General features: G+C 39.9%; 1 protein-coding gene across 16 annotated transcripts in view; it reads left to right on the top strand.

The window, feature by feature from the left end:
• NCALD (neurocalcin delta) overlaps positions 1-22,020 on the top strand; it is a 383,100-nt gene that overhangs the window by 302,389 nt on the left and 58,691 nt on the right. The window contains exons 1-2 of one of the 16 annotated variants that reach the window (XM_064588035.1): positions 935-1,121; positions 11,656-11,884. The exons of 14 other annotated variants lie outside the window; for them this stretch is intronic. The gene's annotated coding sequence lies outside the window, so the exon portion shown is untranslated. Of the gene's footprint in view, positions 1-934; positions 1,122-11,655; positions 11,885-22,020 lie in introns of those variants that run through there. One more of the 16 variants, XM_045896141.3, reaches the window with a different exon arrangement.

A 22,020-nucleotide genomic window follows, 5' to 3' on the forward strand; every position in this document is an offset into this window, starting at 1 on the left:
TTGAGAGGGAGGATGAACTGGGAAATAAGCACGTGTGCTGAGTTAGAAATAAGCGGGGATGGTCCTAAAGAAAATGAAGCTGAAGTTAGAAAACGTGCAGGACCGTGCCTTTATTCGGCTGCTCTAGGCTCTCACTGCACTCTGTGTTTGTGGGGCACCCACCCATTTACTCCGTGCTGAGCCCCAAAGGGCTGTGGATGAGAGCATTTAGGAGGAGAAGATTTGGCACCTGTATGGTGACCTCAACACGAGGGTCTCAACGCGTTCTAAAGGTACTCACGAGGTCGTTTTAAAGTGGTGCTGTTTTGCTACTTTGGTCGTCATTCCTGCATAGACATTTTACAGTGCAGGACTCCGGAATTCATCAGCCCTTTCCCCCCAGCCTACTCGGTGTCAGGGTCGTTAGATCCTCTCATCCAACTCTGGGCCACTACCCCCGTGTTTCTTGGATTTCTTTCCATCACTTGCACGGTCTCAGGACATCGATGTGGATTCTTACGGGGTTTTTAAGATATCTTTTCTTCCAACTCCCCGAGTTTCTGTTTTGATCCATTTGCTTACAAATAGCTTTAATTAGCTCAGAAAACTACCCCCAGAATTTTTCAGTTTCTTTCCTTCTGTTCCAGAGAGAGAGACACATGCTTCATGCTGGTGATAACGAGACCAGTGGCAACTTCAGAGTAGCATGCATTTTCCTGCAAGGAACTGTAAAGAACAGACACCGAAGTCTTAAAGAGGACAGTTGTAGGCAATGCTTGAGTCACAACTTCAGAGGTTGAGGTTGTCGGGGAGCTGTCCGTGATGATTGTGGGGTGCGTGTGTGTACACACACCCCCTACAGTGACAGATGACCTATTGAAATAATTTCAGAGCTGTTCTGTGGTTGCTACGACAACCAATGCTCTCTTGGCTTTCATCTGGCCATGTGACAGGGACTTTGACGTCAGCTGGAGGCAGAGTCTGTGGCTGAGTCCACACAGTCAGAGGCCTGGGAGAATCTGGTGGATGCTGGCCACTCGCTGCTGCTTGCTCTGTTCCTGCCGCCGCTCCTACCACCGCACCCCTGCTTCCCCGGGGCCGCAGAGCATGGGCTGTTAAATCTTGCACTTCTCCGGTGTGAGGTAATTAGCCTGCTTTATGCACAATAGTTAGATGTTTGATAGATTACTGCAGTTTTCCCCTCTCTTTTACCTCCTCCAAGTTTATCGTCATGAGCAATGATTGTTGTACCAGGGGAAAAAATGTGAGGCAGCTTCTAGTTGCTAATTTTGTGCGGAGTCTCTGGAATTCGGTTAAATTTGGATTAATGTTCTCTGAAGTAAGTTAAAATATAATCGCCTTTCTTGCTCAACACTTGCTAACATGACATTATTCAGAGATACGGATTTTGCAGCTTGAGCCAAATATTCCCCGCTGAATTCCAGGAATCCTCCCTTCAGCATTGTTTTGGGTTTAAAGACTCCAGCATAGTCTTGCAAAATGTTACTAACTGTTTTGTTTTGTTTTTTACAATTGTTACCCATTCTGAATCAGCCTAGAGTAGTTTGAGATTTGGTTTCTATCTTGTTTGCAGCCTGCATAATTAGCAACAATAGGCACAGCGGGAAAGAACATTATACTTTGAAACAAAAGTTGGTGGTTTTTTTTCTTGTAAATAGGGTATTCCGAAAATACCAGGGAAACTGTCAACAGCTTCCTGTTTAGAGAAAAATAATCTGGACTATGCCAAGGAAGTTGGGGTGGAACCTCTTACGTGTGTGTGCATGCAGTTGCTTTTTGGTTGTTAGAGCAAAGTGCACATTTTCAGGATCTTCCTCTGAAAATTCAGCTGTGAAGAGAATGGCACTGGATAGTCTTCACTAAGGAGTCATGCAAGCTGTTCTTATATTTAAGAACTGAAATATTGCCCACAGAAGGAAACAATAGCCCTAAAGCTAGATTATCATTGATAGATGTTACTTTAATTCAAATACAGATATGAATAGTCACTAAAATTAACTCCAGATCTTGAATGAATAATTTGATAACAGTGATTAATAAGACCTTTTATCTCCTTATTCCTATAGCTGTATACAAGGCAAACTGTTTTATTTGCACTGTTGTAGTTCATTTTCTGGCCGAGTTTAGTAATTTTGGATTTTCTATCATTGGATAGATTTGATGGTTTTGTAGCTTATAATTCAAAGAAAACCTCTGGCATTTAAGTTAATCAAAGCTGGCATTTATAACCAGGTTTCTCAATCTTACAAATTCAACAGGAAAAATGGGCAAATATTAGAGCCGCATATGTAATATACTTACTATTTTGATGGAGAGGAAATAATGGTTTAACTGTGTATATGAATATACATTTTGTGATATGTGAATTATATCTCAATGTAATGCAATATATTGTTATTTTTTATGTTCCTTATTAGTTTTAGAATTCTGATTGCATTTATTTTTCCTCTTAAAGATGAGAATTTTGAACAGTATTTAGCTTCAGTGATAAGTGAATAAGTGTGGGTGCATCAATAGTTTTTCAATCGCTTTCAGTGACTGAATATTCATTGAACTGACTGGCATTTGGTAAGTCAGTTTTTGGCCAGAGACCCCATGGAGGATTTTCCAAAAAGTCTAATGTGCTTACTATCAAGGCACACTTACTGAGGCATCATCTCATCATTTAATTTATCTCATAATTATAGTAACTCAGAGGCCACATTCTTAACACCCCTAGAAATATGTTAATTGATTTGCAATATTTCAAATGAGCATGGATAAGACTGGTAGCATGTCATTTAAAAGCTCTGTCTTTGATGGAGTACTTTGATGTTTGTTTCTTTTACGAAAAATAAGTAATTATCATTAGAGCTTAGATAGCAAAGATATAGCAAAGATTTTCTATATATCTCCCTCTATGATGTTTTAAATTAAAGTTATAAAATGATTATATTCAATGCCCTTATAAAATATACTGGATTTCAGCAATGTGAAATACAAGAGAACAACAAAATGTCAATGATAAAGTTTATCACTAGAAGAGAGCAACCTATGTTATGATCTCCGAGATGCTTTAGAATCTACAGGTTTTTTTCTTGTGGCAAAATAAAAAGAAAATGACTCTCATCACAGTCATCTACTTAGAGCAGTGAGACTGTGCTGATTTCAAGGTCAAGTTTGTTTCAGCTTCAAAGATAGCAGCAAGAAATGATTTGCACTGACCTGATTGTTGCTTTGTGTATAGTTTCAGGATTTTTAACCTTTTTGGTGTCTTGGGCTTCTTTGGCAACCTGGTAAAGCCTATAGACTTTTCAGAATGATGCTTTTAAATGCATAAGTTAAAGTATGCAAGATTACAAAGGGAATCACTTTTGTTGAAATACATTAACCAGATTTTTTAAAAATTGTGATATGTGTTTTGTTATTAATTTATTCTTAAGTAATACAAGCTAGCAGCAGGTATAACTACCATATGAAATAGTGATGAGTGTAAAAAGTATTTCGGAATATCTATACTGACTATAACGTGATGTGAGAATATCCGTGATTTCTCTCGATGACAAAATCACAGATACTGTGGTTTGTAGCCTACATTTTAATTAAAAGAACTACTAAATTTCAGGTTGGGACTGGCGAAACTAAAAGTCTCATATATATTTTTCCCATCCAAGTTCCTGGATCCCCTTGAATTCTATCCACCCCTGAATTAAATGATATATAAGCTAGTGATGCCAAAATTTCATAGAACTGCACTGGACAAAGCACACCACCACCATTTCCACATCCAATTCCACATCTGATTTTATTCTCTGAATGTGTGAATGTCACAGTATTCTTGAATTTCGGTGTGAAAAGGAACGGTATATCCAGACAGCAACCAAACTATAACTATTTCATTCATTTTCCTCCTTGAAATCCATAAGCATGCTTATGTTGCATGGACTGGGAAACTCTTACCTCATTAGATAAGAGTGAAGAGGAAGGACTCATAGTGTTAACACAAGTTATGCAAGTTCAAACCATGGACCACAGGAGTCAGACTAAAGCTAGTTACCAAACGGCCTTTATCCACTCAGAGAAAATAAACCAGTAGAACTCAGATGAAGAATGCAGGATGTTATGTGAGCTCATTGGAGAACTTATGTAACTTTCCAGTGTAATGTAAAGCACATACTTGTGTGAATCTATAAGTTGTAATGTTACTTCCTTACCCAGGATAGAGCCTGTTAGTTTATCTACCACAGGTCCCCAGGATGCACCACATTCAAAATGAAATGGGGAATGGAGACACTTCCCAAGTAATTTGAACTCAGAATTCTATTTGACTTCCTGGGTATTTAAGAACAATACAGGCGGTATTGATATTGTTTAGCATGACTGTCTAAGCAATTGTCTCGTTCTCATGTCGACTTTGAATTTGCAGAAGATATTGCCTAATGTTCTTCTCCAGCCTACTAGGTAGCTTTGCAGTTGGTTGGCTGACATCATATATCATTACCTTTCCAGCCCTGCCTTTAGATTGTCCAAAGCTGCCCTTTCTATTACATCAGCATCCCCCATCTCAGCGTAAGAGAATTGGAGCTGTGACATTTTGTACAAGCTGTTGTCTAAACTCAATCCAAATCCCTAACATTTGAAATGGAAGCTTAGCAATTTTCCTTCATGAGTTCTTGGGGAATTATGAAAGAGGATTTTTCTCAAACATTTTTTATTCATTGGACAAGAAAAGAACACCTGCTTTGGGGACTTTGAGTCTCTGAGGCAACTTGATAAAGAAACTTGGAAAATGTCTAAAATCTCTGACTCCCAGCTGTACTGTTTGCCTCTTTGATGGCAGGTGTTTGAAATTTTAAGTTCAGAAAGGAATGTGCCATTACTCTTCATGAAATCAACTGTCATTGAAATGGTGCCCCATGATGGAAATCCAACTAGAAATAGCATTCCAAAATACAGTATTTTTTTATTGTCTCCAGAAGTGATGCCATAAAAGTTAGTGCTCATTAAGACTTTGATATAAAAATTATATGATAAATATTTAAATTCACTGGAGCCATGTTCTCCAAATTAAAGACAGTCTGTTCTTTTTATCCCTGCAGTGAACCTTAGTTTTTTGGGACATATTTCTATAAATGCCTTTAATTAGAGACACAGCATCTCTTTAAAATTTAGTTTACACTAATGTAAAACATAGGATACTCAGCTAACATTAAAGTTCTATATTTGATTTGCAGGAAAGAAATCTCTAATCTGAACGATATTCAGCTGCTGCTTGTCCTAATGTAAGGATTATTCATATTTTCTGAATTCTGTCCCGATGACAGCAGGAAAACCAAAGTCTGCATATTGCTGTTACGCAAGGATGAATCCTTTAAAGGATGATTCTAGATTTTTTTTTTTTTACTTTTATGAATTTAAACCCTATCCATTAGAGGCAAATGTTGAAAAGTGTTACATTCTTCGGCTATCTGCTCAGCTGATTCCCACAGCCTTTCATGTGATTCATACAACTAAAACCACAACCAATTTTGTGATGACCATATTTACAACATCCTTGGAGATAAAAAATAGCATCCCACAAAAGTTATCCCATACTCTACCTTCCCAGGCATCAGGTGCCACAGGAGGTGAGCATTTATTAACTAGCTACTCCCTCCGCATTATTACAGGGCGCATTTGGGGCCCCTCCCCCACTCAGTCCTTGAGTCATATGTGCCACCGACATAAAAAGCTCAGCTTACTTTATGAACTTCTGATTTTTGTTTGCTTGAGCTTTTATTCAAACATTCAGTCTTTCATACATTCAACAAGCTTTGCATACCTACTGTGTGCCAGGCTTTACACTAGACACCAGGGATGCTATGGGGAACAAGACAAGCAAGGTCCCTACCATCATGGAACTTATAGTCCCCTTTTAGGGATCCTATGTATATCAACAGCCAAAGTTTCTTCCTCATGGTCATTAAAGAATTATCTTTAAAAACTAACAAACAAACAAACATGAAAACAAAAGAGACAAGCAAACAACTGGGAGCCGTTAGATTTTATACCTGAGTTAAACCTTAGAAGGGGCATTCTTCAGCTGGTGAACTGCCAGCCTAATTTGTGAGCAATCTGTTCTTATCAGTGTCAAGCATTCCAGATCAGTACGCCCAGCACTATTCTTGGCAGGCCAAAGGCTGTCTTCTAATTCAGAAAAAAATGAGAATGGTAAGAACTGACCTAAAGAATGATTTTCTTTTAGGCAAATATGCTGTCTTATGCAAATAACAAGAGTCATTTTATTTTAAGAAAGGAATCCTTAAATTAGTGGTGTCCAAGTGCAGTTGACCCTTGAACAACATGGGGGTTAGGGGTGCCAACCTCCCATGCAGTCAAAAATCCACATATAACTTTTGACTCCCCAAAACTTAACTACTCATACCCTACCATTGACTAGAAGCCTTACCAATACCATAAACAGTCAATTAACACATATTTTGTATTTTATATGTATTATATACTGTATTTTTCCAATAAAGTAAGCTAGAGAAAAGAAAATGTTATTAAGAAAATCATAAGGAAGAGAAAATAGTTACAGTACTATACTGTATTTATCAGAAAAAAATCCATGTATAACTGGACCCATGCATGGTTCAAACCCATGTTGTTCAAGAGTCAACTGTTTATCTATCTTAGCTTTCCTATACTAATCCAGTCAAGATAGGCTTACTGAATAACCCCAAATCCCAATGGCATAATGCCATTCACTTTTCACTCACCTGCAAATCAGATTTAGGAGAAAGCTTTTTTTTTTTTTTTAAGATTTATTTATTGAGAGAGAGAGAGAGAACACAAGCGGGAGGAGGGGCAGAGGGAGAGAATCTCACACAGAGTCCCCACTGAGGGTGGAGCCAGGCGCGGAGCTCGATCTCATGACCCTGAAATCATGACCTGAGCTGAAATCAAGAGTCAGGTGCTTAACTACTGAACCACCCAGGCGCCCCTAGGAGAAAGGTTCTACTTCACACAGTTATCCAGGAATTCAGACTTCTATAAACGAATCTGGGGAAAATCCTACATCTACAACTTGCAGGTGTTACTTTGGGCAAGTTACCTAAGTCACAGTTTTCTTTTCTTTTTTTTTTTTTTAAATTTTTTATTTGACAGAGAAAGAGAATACAAGCAGGGGGAGCTGCAGGCAGAGGCAGAGGCAGAGGGAGAAGCAGACTCCCCGCTGAGCAGGGAGCCTGACGCGGGGCTCCATCCCAGGACCCCGGATCATGACCCGAGCTGAAGGCAGACGCTTAACCATCTGAGCCACCCAGGTGCCCCTAAGTCACAGTTTTCTTACCTGGATAATATTAGCGCCTACCTTACTGGTTTTTAAGCCAACTTACTTGGCATAGTAAGTGATGGGTATTAGGTATTCAATAATGTGAACTGTTATCATTAAATCAGAACTGGATTATTTCCATTGTTTCCAGGTCTACCATTTCCCCAGAAACTATGAAGTACCACTGCCCAAGTTGGGGGGGGTATCTCCCTGCTGTTACGATAGTAGCTAGCATTTAGGGAGCTAGGTAGACTTCTAAGCTCTTTTCAAAATAACTATTTTTTCTTCACAGTATCCCAATTTTATAAATGAGGGAACTGAGGCACAGAGAGCTTAAGCAAATAGCCCAGCGTTACACAAGAATATATAACAGAGTTCTAGGTATCTGGCCCTACAATCCTGGCTCTTTACTCACTGTGCCATATTGCTTTTCAAGCTGGAATATATTTTATTTTCCCTATAAGTCATATATTGTAGCAGATTGTACTCTCCAAAATTGGCCGTATAATTATATCAACTCCCACATACTCTTCTAGAATCTTGCCACTCACCATAAAGAGCTGGAGTCTATTGCCCTCCCCTTGAACCTTACATAGGCTTGTGATTGGTCCAACTGATAGAGCACAGTGGAAACAATACTAGGTGACTTCCAAGGTTGGATCATAAAAAGATACAATTTCTTTGTCTTTGGGCTATTCTTTTTCTTTCACATGTGACATTTGCTCTTGGAAATCAGCTGCCATGTTGTGAGGAAGCCCAGACTGTATGGAGGGGCCATATGTAGGTGTTTCAGCCAACCCCCCCAGCTTAGACTTCAACCAACAGCCAGCACCAACCAGAGATATGAGTGGGGAAGCCTTCAGAGGATTCCAGGCCCTAGTTCTTAAGTCCCCCTAACCCTCCTGATGGGGGCCAGAGATGAGCTATCGCTGCTGAGCCCTGTCCTAAATTTCAGATTCTTGAACAAAATAAACATTGTCCGTAAGTTCTGGCATTATTTCTTAAGCAGCCAGAGTAACTGGAACATATGGGGTAATTAGATATGACTAAGGTACCTGTATAAAGGACTAAACTTCAGGTACATATAACTTAAATAGGTTTTTATGATTTGGGATAAGTACCTAATTAAAATAATTTCTAGAGGAAGATATATTTCAGTTACCAAATTACAAATGGGCATCTTGTTTGTAAATTCAGAACAGTGTCCTACGTATTAATGCTGCTGCTGGTTCTGGAAGATTTGGGCTACACTGAGACTTGACTGTTTGCCTTAGTAAAATCTCCCTCATTGCTTCTGCCACCTGGGATCCTCTCTGCCAGAGAGGCTGTGTGAATAACAGTACCTGTGCTATTTTCCCTTGGTCACTGCTTAGTCCTCCTTATCTGCTTTTGTCTCCCTTGCTCACACCTACTCTGTCTAATCTGCTGCCTAGTTTTCTATTGTTAGACCCTTGCTGTCTTCTTGACACTCTCTTTTGGCTCATTTCCAATGCTTCTAAGCCTATTTTTCTGCTCTAATGGTTTACAGTAAAGCTAGGGAATTCCTCTTGGCCAGGTAGGATTTAGCTCATTCAGCAAAGTCTTCTCACCAAGCTGCCAAAATGGCAACTGTCCCACTGGCTTGTGGCTCCATGTGTTGGTCAAACCTAGCACTTGGAATATTCAGAAAGGTAGCCCTTATATCCTCACTCAGAGACACGTCTGTCTCTTCTGCTGCAGAGATATCAATACCTCTGATTTTCTTCTCACTTAAATGTCACCCTATCCTAATGGTCTTCCCATCATTCCTTTAGAAGATTAATTGTTTTTTTCACTCATTCATTTGTTCATTCACCATTTATTCATTTTATATAGTGGGCCCTATTGTCACATACCTATAGAAAGATTTCTTTTTGTCCAAGGACTGGTGAGGTTCCTCCAGTTGTGTCTCATTTACTTACAATTGACACCAGGCAGATGTGGTCCAATGACCCAAATGTTTCAATAAGCAACACATGTCCCACTTCGTTCAAGATATCCCAGCTAAGTAGGATACTACAAGCATAACACAGGACCAGCTAGTCTTTGAAAAGGTTGTAGTCCAATTGGGAAGGCTAGACAGCATATGCATCTGAAATTGAAGAGCTGTGTCTTGGTTACAACCTCTCATAATGCCTAATGTAGTGTGTAACACATTGTATCTACTCATTAAATCTCTGGTAAGTGATTAATGAATAGATTAACCCTAGAAAGATATGTGGCATTGAGAGGCATATTCCTTCAGAGAGGAATTAAGCTTTGAACTGTGTCTTTTTTTTTTTTTATTCTTATGTTAATCCCCATACATTACATCATTAGTTTTAAATGAAGTGTTCCATGATTCATTGTTTGTGCACAACACCCAGTGCTCCATGCAGAACGTGCCCTCCTCAATACCCACCACCAGGCTAACCCATCCTCCCACCCCCTCCCCTCTAGAACCCTGTTTGTTTTTCAGAGTCCATCGTCTCTCATGGTTCGTCCACCCCTCCGATTTCCCCCGCCTCATTCTTCCCCTCCCGCTACCTTCTTCTTCTTCTTCTTCTTCTTCTTTTTTTTTTTTTCTTAACATATATTGCATTATTTGTTTCAGAGGTACAGATCTGAGATTCAACAGTCCTGCACAATTCACAGTGCTTACCAGAGCACACACCCTCCCCAGTGTCCATCACCCAGTCACCCCATCCCTCCCACCCCACCCCCCACTCCAACAACCCGCAGTTTGATTCCTGCGATTAAGAATTCCTCATATCAGTGAGATCATATGATACACGTCTTTCTCTTTTTGACTTATTTCACTCAACATAATACCCTCCAGTTCCATCCACGTCGTTGCAAATGGCAAGATCTCATTCCTTTTGATGGCTGCATAATATTCCATTGTATATATATACCACATCTTCTTTATCCATTCATCTGTCGATGGACATCTTGGCTCTTTCCACAGTTTGGCTATTGTGGACATTGCTGCTATAAACATCGGGGTACACGTACCCCTTCGGATCCCTACTTTTGTATCTTTGGGGTAAATACCCAGTAGTGCAATTGCTGGATCATATGGTAGCTCTATTTTCAACTTTTTGAGGAACCTCCATACAGTTTTCCAGAGTGGCTGCACCAGCTTGCATTCCCACCAACAGTGTAGGAGGGTTCCCCTTTCTCCGCATCCCCGCCAACATCTGTCATTTCCTGACTTGTTAATTTTAGGCATTCTGAGTGGTGTGAGGTGGTATCTCATTGAGGTTTTGATTTGGATTTCCCTGATGCTGAGCGATATTGAGCACTTTTTCATGTGTCTGTTGGCCATTTGGATGTCTTCTTTGGAAAAATGTCTGTTCATGTCTTCTGCCCATTTCTTGATTGGATTCTTTGTTCTTTGGGTGTTGAGTTTGATGAGTTCTTTATAGATTTTGGATACTAGCCCTTTATCTGATATGTCATTTGCAAATATCTTCTCCCATTCTGTCGGTTGTCTTTTGGTTTTGTTGACTGTTTCCTTTGCTTTGCAAAAGCTTTTTATCTTGATGAAGTCCCAATAGTTCATTTTTGCCCTTGCTTCCCTTGCCTTTGGCGATGTTTCTAGGAAGAAGTTGCTTCGGCTGAGGTCAAAGAGGTTGCTGCCTGTGTTCTCCTTTAGGATTTTGATGGACTCCTGTCTCACATTGAGGTCTTTCAACCATTTGGAGTCTATTTTTGTGTGTGGTGTAAGGAAATGGTCCAGTTTCATTCTTCTGCATGTGGCTATCCAATTTTCCCCAACACCATTTGTTGAAGAGACTGTCTTTTTTCCATTGGACATTCTTTCCTGCTTTGTCAAAGATGAGTTGACCATAGAGTTGAGGGTCCATTTCTGGGCTCTCTATTCTGTTCCACTGATCTATGTGTCTGTTTTTGTGCCAGTACCATGCCGTCTTGATGATGACAGCTTTGTAATAGAGCTTGAAGTCCGGAATTGTGATGCCGCCGGCTTTGCTTTTCTTTTTCAATATTCCTCTGGCTATGCGGGGTCTTTTCTGGTTCCATACAAATTTTAGGATTATTTGTTCCATTTCTTTGAAAAAAGTGGATGGTATTTTGATGGGGATTGCATTGAATGTGTAGATTGCTCTAGGTAGCATTGACATCTTCACAATTTTTGTTCTTCCAATCCATGAGCATGGAACGTTTTTCCATTTCTTTGTATCTTCCTCAATTTCTTTCATGAGTATTTTATAGTTTTCTGAGTATAGATCCTTTGTCTCTTTGGTTAGATTTATTCCTAGGTATCTTATGATTTTGGGTGCAATTGTAAATGGGATGGACTCCTTAATTTCTCTTTCATCTGTCTTGTTGTTGGTGTATAGGAAAGCCACTGACTTCTGTGCATTGATTTTATATCCTGCCACTTTACTGAATTCCTGTATGATGAACTGTGTCTTAAAGAATGGAGAATATTTGGCATGACCACAGAAGTGAGAGGATCATCCATGAGTAACAAACATCATGGGTACATCCTGGTAACAGAAATGACCCCCATCTGGGATTGAGAAAACGGTTGGGAAAAGGAAAAAAAAAAATCATACAATACCTAAGGTGGGTCTGTGGTGATCTAGAATTTATCAATTTAAGGTAAGCTGGATTTGATCAGATAGAAGCAGGAAGCTAGTGAAAGTTTGAGAACAGGTAAGTGATGTATGTGTCAAATGGTGTTATAATATTTTAATAACCCTGTTTACTTTTGCTTTATACAATTTATTTTAAAATCCCAAATATGTGTTAAGTGTTTCCTTTTTCTCTATTTTTCTCATAGAAAAGTTCTAACTTTTTAAATTAAAAAAATGTGAATTATCTTCTGCCTTCAATGCTGTGTGAGTATCCCTTTTAACTTTAGCTGGGTGATATCTGTAGGGAGAGCTATGTAACTTCATAGTTTTAAAACTATAATCTGTTTTTAGCAAAGTTATATTCCCAAAATCCAAGCCAGATGAAGAAAATGAAGCCTTCCTAACATTTTCTATAGAATAATACTATAGTGATAATTGATATTCATAATGAAACCCCTGGGACATTGCACCATTATTCTGATGTCTTTTAATTGAGCCACCAATGAAAGACTAAATTATATTCAGTGAAGTTTTAGTTGTAACTACATTTCATTATATCTAATCTTTGAAAACTGGCCATCAGTATATGTGTTTGGCAACTATCAGAATTTTTTTTGTTTTTGCTTTTGTTTTTTTTTTAATTAGGCTTCACGCCCAACGTGGGGCTTGAACTCACTGAGCTCAAGAGTCCCATGATCTTCTGACTGAGCCAGCCAGGCGCCCCACTATCAGAATGTTCTTAATCAGGGCACCTGGGTGGCTCAGTTGGTTAAGCGACTTCCTTCGGCTCAGGTCATGATCCTGGAGTCCCGGGATCGAGTCCCGCATCGGGCTCCCTGCTCGGCAGGGAGTCTGCTTCTCCCTCTGACCCTCCTCCCTCCCATGCTCTCTGTCTCTCATTCTCTCTGTCTCAAATAAATAAATAAAATCTTTAAAAAAAAAAAAAAAAGAAGAATGTTCTTAATCAGAATATCCCATTCTCAAGAAAAATACTGTAAATTATACATACAGATATGTGTACATATATATATATTTAGTATGTATATATATTAAATATGTACATATTTATATAAATGTTACATATATTTATATACACACACATAGTGAAAGAATAACAAGAACATCATTTGTTAATCCTTCCAGTGAAATGTGACCTCACATACTGATATTGCTGATGACTTTGCCACAGCCCCGTGCAGGTTAGTACTGTCCCTAAGGTCCAGTGCCTGTCAGGTATTGAATCTGTGATATAGTTGTGAAGTCTCCAATCACATAAGGGTTTTAAAGCCATTGAGGATAGACAGGAGGTTATCTCCACCTCTGACAGAGAAAAGGCTGTGCTTTACGCTTACGGAACATGACTCGCCATTGCTGTTGGCAATTGTGCCCGTTTGGAAATCACTTCTATTTCCTGAGTCCGTTGCGCATGTTGATGCTTCTTGCTGCCTCCTGGCTATTCGGCAGTGAAAGGCTCTGGCACCCTTGGTGATCCCTGAACTCTCTTACAAGGCCAGTTCCTGGGGGTGGTTAACTCAAACCATTCACTCTCTTGGGGGCTTTCTTTATTGAGACACTGAGCAGAAGTTTAACTGCAAGTTATCGTTTTCATGAAATTATTTTCTGGCATATCCAGAAGATGTTTTCACAGAATAGAAGCTATTTAAGAAAGAGACAACCCCGGGCGCCTGGGTGGCTCAGTTGGTTAAGCGACTGCCTTCGGCTCAGGTCATGATCCTGGAGTCCCGGGATCGAGTCCCGCATCAGGCTCCCTGCTCGGCGGGGGGGGTCTGCTTCGTCCTCTGACCCTATCCCCTCTCATGTGTTCTCTCTCTCTCATTCTCTCTCTCTCAAATAAATAAATAAAATCTTTAAAAAAAAAAAAAAAAAGAAAGAGACAACCCCTGGTCCAAATTCCATTTTGTAAAAGTAACTATCATTAAAATCTGCTATGTTCACCTCCAAAAATGTTGGCCAACTTCCAACTTCAAAAGCCCAACCCATTGCTTTTCCGAAAAGAACTAACTTCTTCCTCTGGCCCTCAAAACAGCCTACACTGCTCTGTCGGGGCATCCTTGCAAGGAGGATTACTTTGTTAAAGTCACAAAGTGTCTTGTCAAGGGTACAAAACTTGGTTATGTTACAGGTTGACAAAAAGATACTAATTTTGAGATACTGTTAAAAAAAAAAAAAGGAAAGGTCTCACTGAAATTCCATTAAATCATGTCTGGATTTAAGAAATGGGGACTTTTTTATTGTGGTAAAATATACATAATATAAAACTAACCTAAAAATTTTAACAGTTTTAAGTGTACAATTCAGTGGCATTAAGCACATTCATGTTGTCATGCAACCACCACCACCATACCCCTCCAGAACTCTTTCGTCTTCCCAAATTGAAACTCTGTACCCATTATGCACTAACTCCCCATTTTCCCTTCATCCCAGGCCCTGCTAATCACCATTTTACTTTCTTGAAGTAGGTACATTTCAAGGAAATTTAAAATGAACCTATAATTTCTCTTTCTCTTATATATGCACTCTTCAATTAGTAAAATCCCTATTAAAAGTTTCCAAATAACTGGATGTTTCTTAGGTTTACAAGTGGGCAGAGTTTATGCAGAGTTCCATGATGTAGAGATTTCAGACACACAGTGGAGATGATGGGTTGAAACATGTTTTCCATACCACCTACTTAAATCCTATTGGGTACAGTTTTTGCTTAATTATTCAGCTTGCCACTTTGCTTGACAAAGAGAAAGCCATTGAACCTGAGACTTTCTGGTCCCAGGGATATACTCAAATAGTCTTATATTAACTTCTATTAATGCTCATTTTAAGTAAATTAAGTATTGAGCAATACATGTTTATGATAAAACATTTGGACAATATAGAAGAACATAAAGAAGAAGATAAACCTCACTCTTAATATTCTACTGCCTAAAATAACCACAATTAACATTTTCAGATTAAAAAGCATTATAATTCATTTTATTTTAACAGAAGAAAAAGAACTCTGAAATGAACCTGAGGATTTGAACTTCAGGTAATGATTTCTTTAAAGTGGGAATTTTTGGATTCCAGCGAAATTGAATTGTCAGTTAAAAATTTTAAATCAATCAAATACAAAGAGATTGGGGAATCAACATTTCTTAAAAACTAATTGTTTCTTAATGGGTATAGGTTTATATTTTCAGTTAGTGAAGCTTAGTTAACTATCTCATGAAGATCAAAAAAGACCATAGGTAATCAAACAAAAATACCTCTGAGGAAATAAAAGGGTTTTAACCAGAGTTCAAAACTTAATTCCACCCTTCGGAATATTATCCTGGAAAAAAACTAGATAAAAAGCATAATCTGTAAGAAACACAGTCCATAAAGTTATAAACTTCTTTCAAAAGGAAAAATAAATCATACAATAAGGAATCAGTTATTTTACCCAGTGAACTAGAACTCACAGAGATTTTAGAGGAATTCACTGTATTTATTATTAACCATGACCAGAGAGGCTTACCTTCACATGCTTCAGACACCAGTGTTTTTTAGATTCCAGTGTTTAAATACAAACTGTATTTTAGTTTGCTTCATATTTAGACCATGATTGCCTTTTATGGGTATTATCTTTCTAGTGTTTCTCATTTTCTTTCTCTTCTCTGGTTGACTTGGAGAAACTTAAATCTTAAGTACATATGTGGCGTGTCATTGTTTACTTCTTGATTCTTAAGTAGCCCTTCGATCATGATAACCTTTTGTTTGTTGAAGATTTCTTCACTGTCCTGTTTCTTAATTCAGACTAAATAGGCTGTTCCACTAGGGTATCTCTCCATCAGAACTGGATTATTTCCATTGTTTCCAGGTCTACCTATTTCTTGGATTCATTTTCAATTTTTCTAGAGTATATTTTTGAGTAGTTTCATCAAAACAGCAGAAGAGCTAACTCATTGTAGATTTCATTTTGCTCTTATAATTGGAATATAGATTCAAAATAACTTTCCACCACAATTTTATGGGCTTTGTTCCAATGTGTTCTAGCAAACCGAAAAGCGGATGCAAAGTCTGCTGCCATTCTCCTTACAGGTAGCTTTTTTACTCCCTCCCTGAGCTTTCAGGATTTTCTCTTTGTATCTGGAGATCATAAAATTCCCCAGGAAGTGTCCAGGTATGTCATTTTTTTCATTATTCCATTTCAAGCTGTCTTAATCTGAAGATTCAAGGTTTGTTCAGCTCAGGAAAATATCCTGTTATTTCTTTGAAATATTAATTTTCTCTATCATCTGTGGTTTTCTCCTCGAACAGCTTCTATTTGGAAGGATATTATATCTTTTAGCCCCAGGAGATACTATATCTCTTCGATCTTGGATCTCTCTCCTCTATGTTCTTAAATTTTCTCTGATATTTTCTCTTTCCTTTTCCTTTTTGTTTTTTTTTAAGATTTTATTTATTAATTTGAGAGAGAGCGCACACAAGTCAGGGGGAGGGGCAGAGGGAGGGGAGGAAGCAGACTCCCTGCTGAGTAGGGAGCCCGATGTGGGGCTCCATCCCAGGACGCTGAGATCATGACCTGAGCCGAAGGCTGACACTTAACTGACTGAGCCGCCCAGGTGCCTCTCTCTCTTTTTTTCTCTTATGTGCATTCCAAGAATTTCCTCAAATTTGTCTTCCAGATCTCAAATTTTTTGTGTGTGTCATTTCATTTCAGTAATTCAACCTTTCTACTCAGGGTCTTTTTAAAATCTTTAATTTTTATAAAAAATTTTCTTTGTTTTTTTTATGGCTCCTTTTTCAAAGCAGTCATTTATGGATACAATATTCTCCCAAATTTCCCTGAAAACAGTAATAACACTTTTTTTTTTTAAGTTATCTTCTATGTCCCGTTTCAACTCTATTTCCTTTGGCATCAGTTGTTTTGTTTTTCTTCTGGATCCTTCTCTTTTATGCTCTTTGTTTTTCTTAGGTAACTGTTGCCTTTTGACTGGCCCAATCATATTCATAAATGAAGTGCTGGGTTGACTAGTAGAGGTACCTGAGGGGGTTTCCTGGGCCATCCCAAGGCCCATGAACATTACGTAGGGATGTTTTTCTACCATGCTTCTCATGCAGGGCAGAGCAGGCAGGCAGGCTGATGGCAGGCACCTTTGAGAATAAGAAGCAGGTAGGCAAGCTTATGACTGCCCAAACTGCCCAAGTCAGGAAGACTATATTTTGAGCAGTGAACTGCATAGGTGTACTGCCCTTTTGTGCAGAGTTTAGAGGGGGGCAGAAAAAGGTGGGGAAAAAAGCATCTGCAGAGTCCTTCTATTAATTACCCTGTCTGCTCCTTCTCTCTGTGGCTCTACACCTGAATTCTCTGGGGTTCTGTTGGGAAGAACAGCTCTCACCTCTCTCTGAAACCTAATCTCTGTGGCGGTTTTTATTGGCTCAATCCAACCATGTCTGTTCACTATTTTCCAGAAATTTTTAAAAATTTCTGTCTGCAGGGGTGCCTGGGTGGCTCAATTGGTTAAGTGTCTGCCTTTGGCTCAGGTCATGATCCCGGGGTCCTGGGCTCGAGCCCCACATCGGGCTCCCTGCTCTGCGGGGGAGCCTGCTTCTCCCTCTGCCTGCTCCCCCTGCTTGTGCCCTCTCTCTCTCTCTCCCTCTCTCTCTGTCAAATAAATAAAATCTTTAAAAAATAATTTCTTTCTACAGATGGTAACCTTTTCTGATTTCCATCCCTGTTACAGATTATTCTTTTTCATACATATTTTCTGCCACTTCAGTGGAAATTTTGGAGGTAAAATACATAAATTTGCATGCTTAGTGTGCCGTCCTAAAGTGAAGTCGTAGTAACATTCAGAGCGTTTATCCCAGTGTGTTAGTGCATGAGACCAGGGCACGTGTCTTTTGCTCGATAAGACCATTTCTCTTTCTTTCATGGCCCCAGACAGCACTCTCAACCCTGGTTAGACGTATGACCAAAATGGATCATTTATACAGAGAGCAAAGTGAAAGAAGATGGATCACATGAGCTGATTCCATCATTAGACTCATAATATCTGCCTCCATCAGGTACCCCCTCATCCTTCAGGACTCCACTCAAGCCCTGCCTTTTCTAGGAAGCCTTCCTAACTTCCCCAGTACTCTTGCATAATACAAACTGCTATTATAACACTAACCACACAGTTTTATGATTTCCTATTGTCTCTTCCATTAAACTTCATGCTCCCGAGGGTAAATGAGGTGCTTTGTTTCATGTCTGTATCCTCAATGTACCCCACAGAGGCTGGCACGCATTAAATGCCCAACACGGGTCAGATAACCAAGTAACTGAATGAATGAACAAAGGAATGAACAAACTTGATGTTGACCTTGGAAACGGATGTGTTGTATTTCTTTGCTGAAAACAAGACCACTGACCTCCTGATTGTCAGGAGAAGTTTTGAGAAGGGTGTTTCAGGCAGGAGGAGCATTATGGGGAAAAGCCCAAGGCAAACTGGGGCATGGCTTTTTGGGGGAACTGGTAGAGGTTGTTCTTAAAGTTGCTATAGGTAATTGGTTCATCCAAATACAATCTCTAATTCCTGCTGCGTCTTTTGTGCTGAGTGGCAGTCTTATTTCAAGGTTCTTTGATCTTTACCAGTTCAGTGAATGCAGGTCTAATTAGAACTGTTGTATTTTGGCAAAAATGCTGGTGCCCCAATTCCTTAGGTGTTGATACAGTATCCTTCCTGGTTCTTTGTAATCACGACTTGAAACCTACAGCAGTCTTCTTTGCCAGTTTACATGAAAGGGTCCACTTACACTTGTTTTCACTATCATTACCAGTATTGAGTCCTCACTTCACAAGAACAGCGTGAAACCACAGACAGCTTAGAATGGGGCTTCCAAGCTCTACTGGGCTCCGGTAGCCTGCTGGTAAAGCAGGAGGCCATCCATTGCAGAGCTCTGCCTCTCACATGATCACCTGGCGGAACTTCCTTGCTCCAATGCCTCTAACCCCACTCACCACCTGAAAGTTCTCCCCAGAAGTCTGAGGGCCTCGCCTCCCATTTCTGTAACTTAATAAAAAACTACTGGTTTTCAGAGCAAGTAGGCTCTCAATCCTGGTTAATTAATACGTGTCTTTTCATTTCAAGATGTGTTATTCTATCCACATAACAGGTGTTCAATAAATAGTTGTCAGATGGGTGGAAGAATGAATGAAATCCAAGAGGGATTGGGTTTGCCTTTTCTGAAATTAGACTCAAGGAGCACATTTGCTGAAAATTACCCCAGGTAGGTGCCAGGATCTGCTTCGGATTGCAGGCCATTGATTGCTTCCATCTCAGTCATTTCAGTTCCGCCACATCCTACACACGTCCCCCAACTCTCGTCTTTGGAGCCAATTCACTCCGGGATTTAGACTCTCACTAAACACGTCTCCGTAGGGTCCTTTTATTTGTTCCTAACACAAGATTGTCTCGGGAATATGCTGCTCCCTGCGGGCTTGCTCCTCACCTGCCGAGGCAGAGACCCTGACTTAAAGAGAGCGTCCATCACACCCCCGACTCAGCGTCGCATTGGGCTTGTTTTTAAGAGTGAAGCTATGTGGCCCCCCCAGCAGACTGGTGTTAGATGTGAGACAGTGTAAAGCAGGACATTCCCAGGTGTATGACTCAGGAGCTACCTTGACAACCATCAGTGAAATGCCAGGCTGTGCTAATAGGAAAATGAGGTCTGGGAATGCTAATGGTATAAAGTGACTGGCATAAAGGGACATGTTTTTGGCAGCCCTGGCAGTAGTCAGGGCTGGAGACATAAGGAGAGAAATGGCTGCATGAAGATGACACCGGAAGAGAAGTTCAAGTCCTCTCATTATTCAAAGTCCCAGCTGAATCTGAGCTGCTGGGTCAATGGGTGGGAGCACCAGCCCAACTGACCCCCACAAGCTCTTGGCTGGGATCTTCCCAGTAGCCTAGGAGGAGAGGCACAAGGTCTAAACGCAAGTCCCAGCACTGGGGTCAGAATCGCAGTGGTGTGGTTAAAAAACAAGGCTGAAATGAGGACTTTGTAATCGGAATCTAGAAGGCTGGGGCTTGGGATCTGCCTCTTCACAAGATTTTCTAGGTGATTCTTAATTCTCGGCAACTAACCCTTGACAGCCACCAGCACCTCTTAATCTTCTCAGTCTACAAGGATCTCTTGCTGTGGACAGACTGCCCAGCACCAGGAATTTCAGTTGAGCATGTGGCTGGTCTGCACATGGCATGAGGAGGCAAGCTCTATGCCCTTGGATCTATGTATTTGTTTTATTTATTTATTTTTATTTATTCTATATTTTTATTTGAGTATAGTTGACACACAATGTTACATTAGTTTCAGGTTTACAACTTAGTGATTCGTCATTGAATGTATTCCTTATGCAATGTCTTTTATTCCCGTGTCTAACTCATTCTAGTTGGAAGCCCATACTCCCCTTCACCATTTTACCCAACCCCCCCTCCCCTCTGGAAACCATCAGTTTGTCCTCAGTATTTATAGATTTGATTCTGATCTATAGATCTGATTTGTTTGTTTATTCATATGATTTTTTTTATTCCACTTATGAGTGAAATCATATGGTATTCGTCTCTCTCAGTTTGACCTATTTCACTTAGCATAATACCCTCTAGGTCCATCCATGTTGTTGCAAATGACTGTGCCCTTGGATTTAACAAGTGATTCTAGAATATGGGCACTGCTTTAGGCCTTGAAAGCAACCCTTGCCTTTAGGGATCAGTAAGTTATGAAGTCACAATCTGCACTCTCAACTCAACATGACCACTTAGCATCACTAGCATCACGAAAAACTCCTGTTGTGGATATATGCCACTGGTCACAAAAAGATCTGATGCAAATAAAAAGTCATCAGCCCAGATGACTACCGCAACTAGAAAACAACTCCAAGTTCCTTATTTGTGAGGAGTAACCTAAGGATGGGACTAATTCACAAAGCTTACAACAGAGCCTATTGATCTCTTAAGTAGGGTTATCAAATTCAGCAAGTAAAAACACAAGACACCCAGTTAAATTTGTATTTCAGATAAACATAGAATTTTTTTCATTATAAGTATATCCCATGAAGTATTTAGGACATACTTATGTTCAAACATTAATTGTTATCTATCGAAATTCAGATTTAAATGGGCTTCCCATATTTTATCTGGCAGCCCTACCCCTATGCTTATTTAGGGACACTTCCCCAAAGATCAAGGCTGCTAGATTTGGATATCTGGTCATATTAAGTTGACAAGAGTAGAGGGCAGGGAGCATGCCCTATTGTCTTTGCCTTCCTTAGAAAGCCTTCTTTAGTGTGTAGCACTCAGGGTATAATAAATACACAAGGAGTCAGTGTCAGATGGTTCTTATTCAAAGGAAGCTAACCTCGGTGCTGGCCTCATAGGCGCTGTAGAGGAGAGAGCCTGGCTAGCGGAACTGATACGCCACACACACAGTGGACCTCCTCACATCCGCAGCACTGAGTGCCTCCACCCTGTCTCACTGCCCATGCTCTCCATCACTCGTGACACAAGATCGTGGTTGGCAGGGGCTGAAAATTGTATCTTGCAACCTAAATATGTCTCTTTCTCTTAGAGCTCTTTCTAGCTTCATGGGAGTAAACCTCACTTCAAATATCATGAGTTACTATAAAGGTTTTGTAAGTTAAATCCCATTTCCCCGCTGGTTAACGTGATCGTTTTAGCGTTCCATCTCTGTTTTGGAATGATTTTTTCACCGCAAGAGTAATAAGTTAACAAACTATGCACAAGTGGGGGTTTCTATTTCGAGAAAACTTTGTTAAGTGGAAGAATGCTTTGGTTATTTTCTTTCACTGTAGGGCCCCACTCTCTTTGAGTCGGGGCACACCTGTTTCCAGGAAACAGTTTGTCAGCAAGACAACATCGGTTTTCTGGGAGCGTGCCAAGGAACCAGTGTCCTTTTCTTTTGATTTATTTCCCCAAATTGCTCTCCAGAAGACAGGTATTAATGGGAGGGAAGAAAAGCAGCCATCTATGGGTGATTGGTGAGTCTGGTGCTGTCTGCTTCATTGCAATCCACTCCGGTTCGCATGTGTAACTACTGGGGCTTTCTTGGTAATATTTAAGGGGAAAAATCACTCAAATCCCCTTG

This window comes from Mirounga angustirostris, unplaced genomic scaffold, assembly GCF_029215605.1.
Source record: "Mirounga angustirostris isolate CCGP_5_RB_7025 unplaced genomic scaffold, mMirAng1.0.hap1 SCAF_4, whole genome shotgun sequence".
Lineage (NCBI taxonomy): Eukaryota > Metazoa > Chordata > Mammalia > Carnivora > Phocidae > Mirounga > Mirounga angustirostris.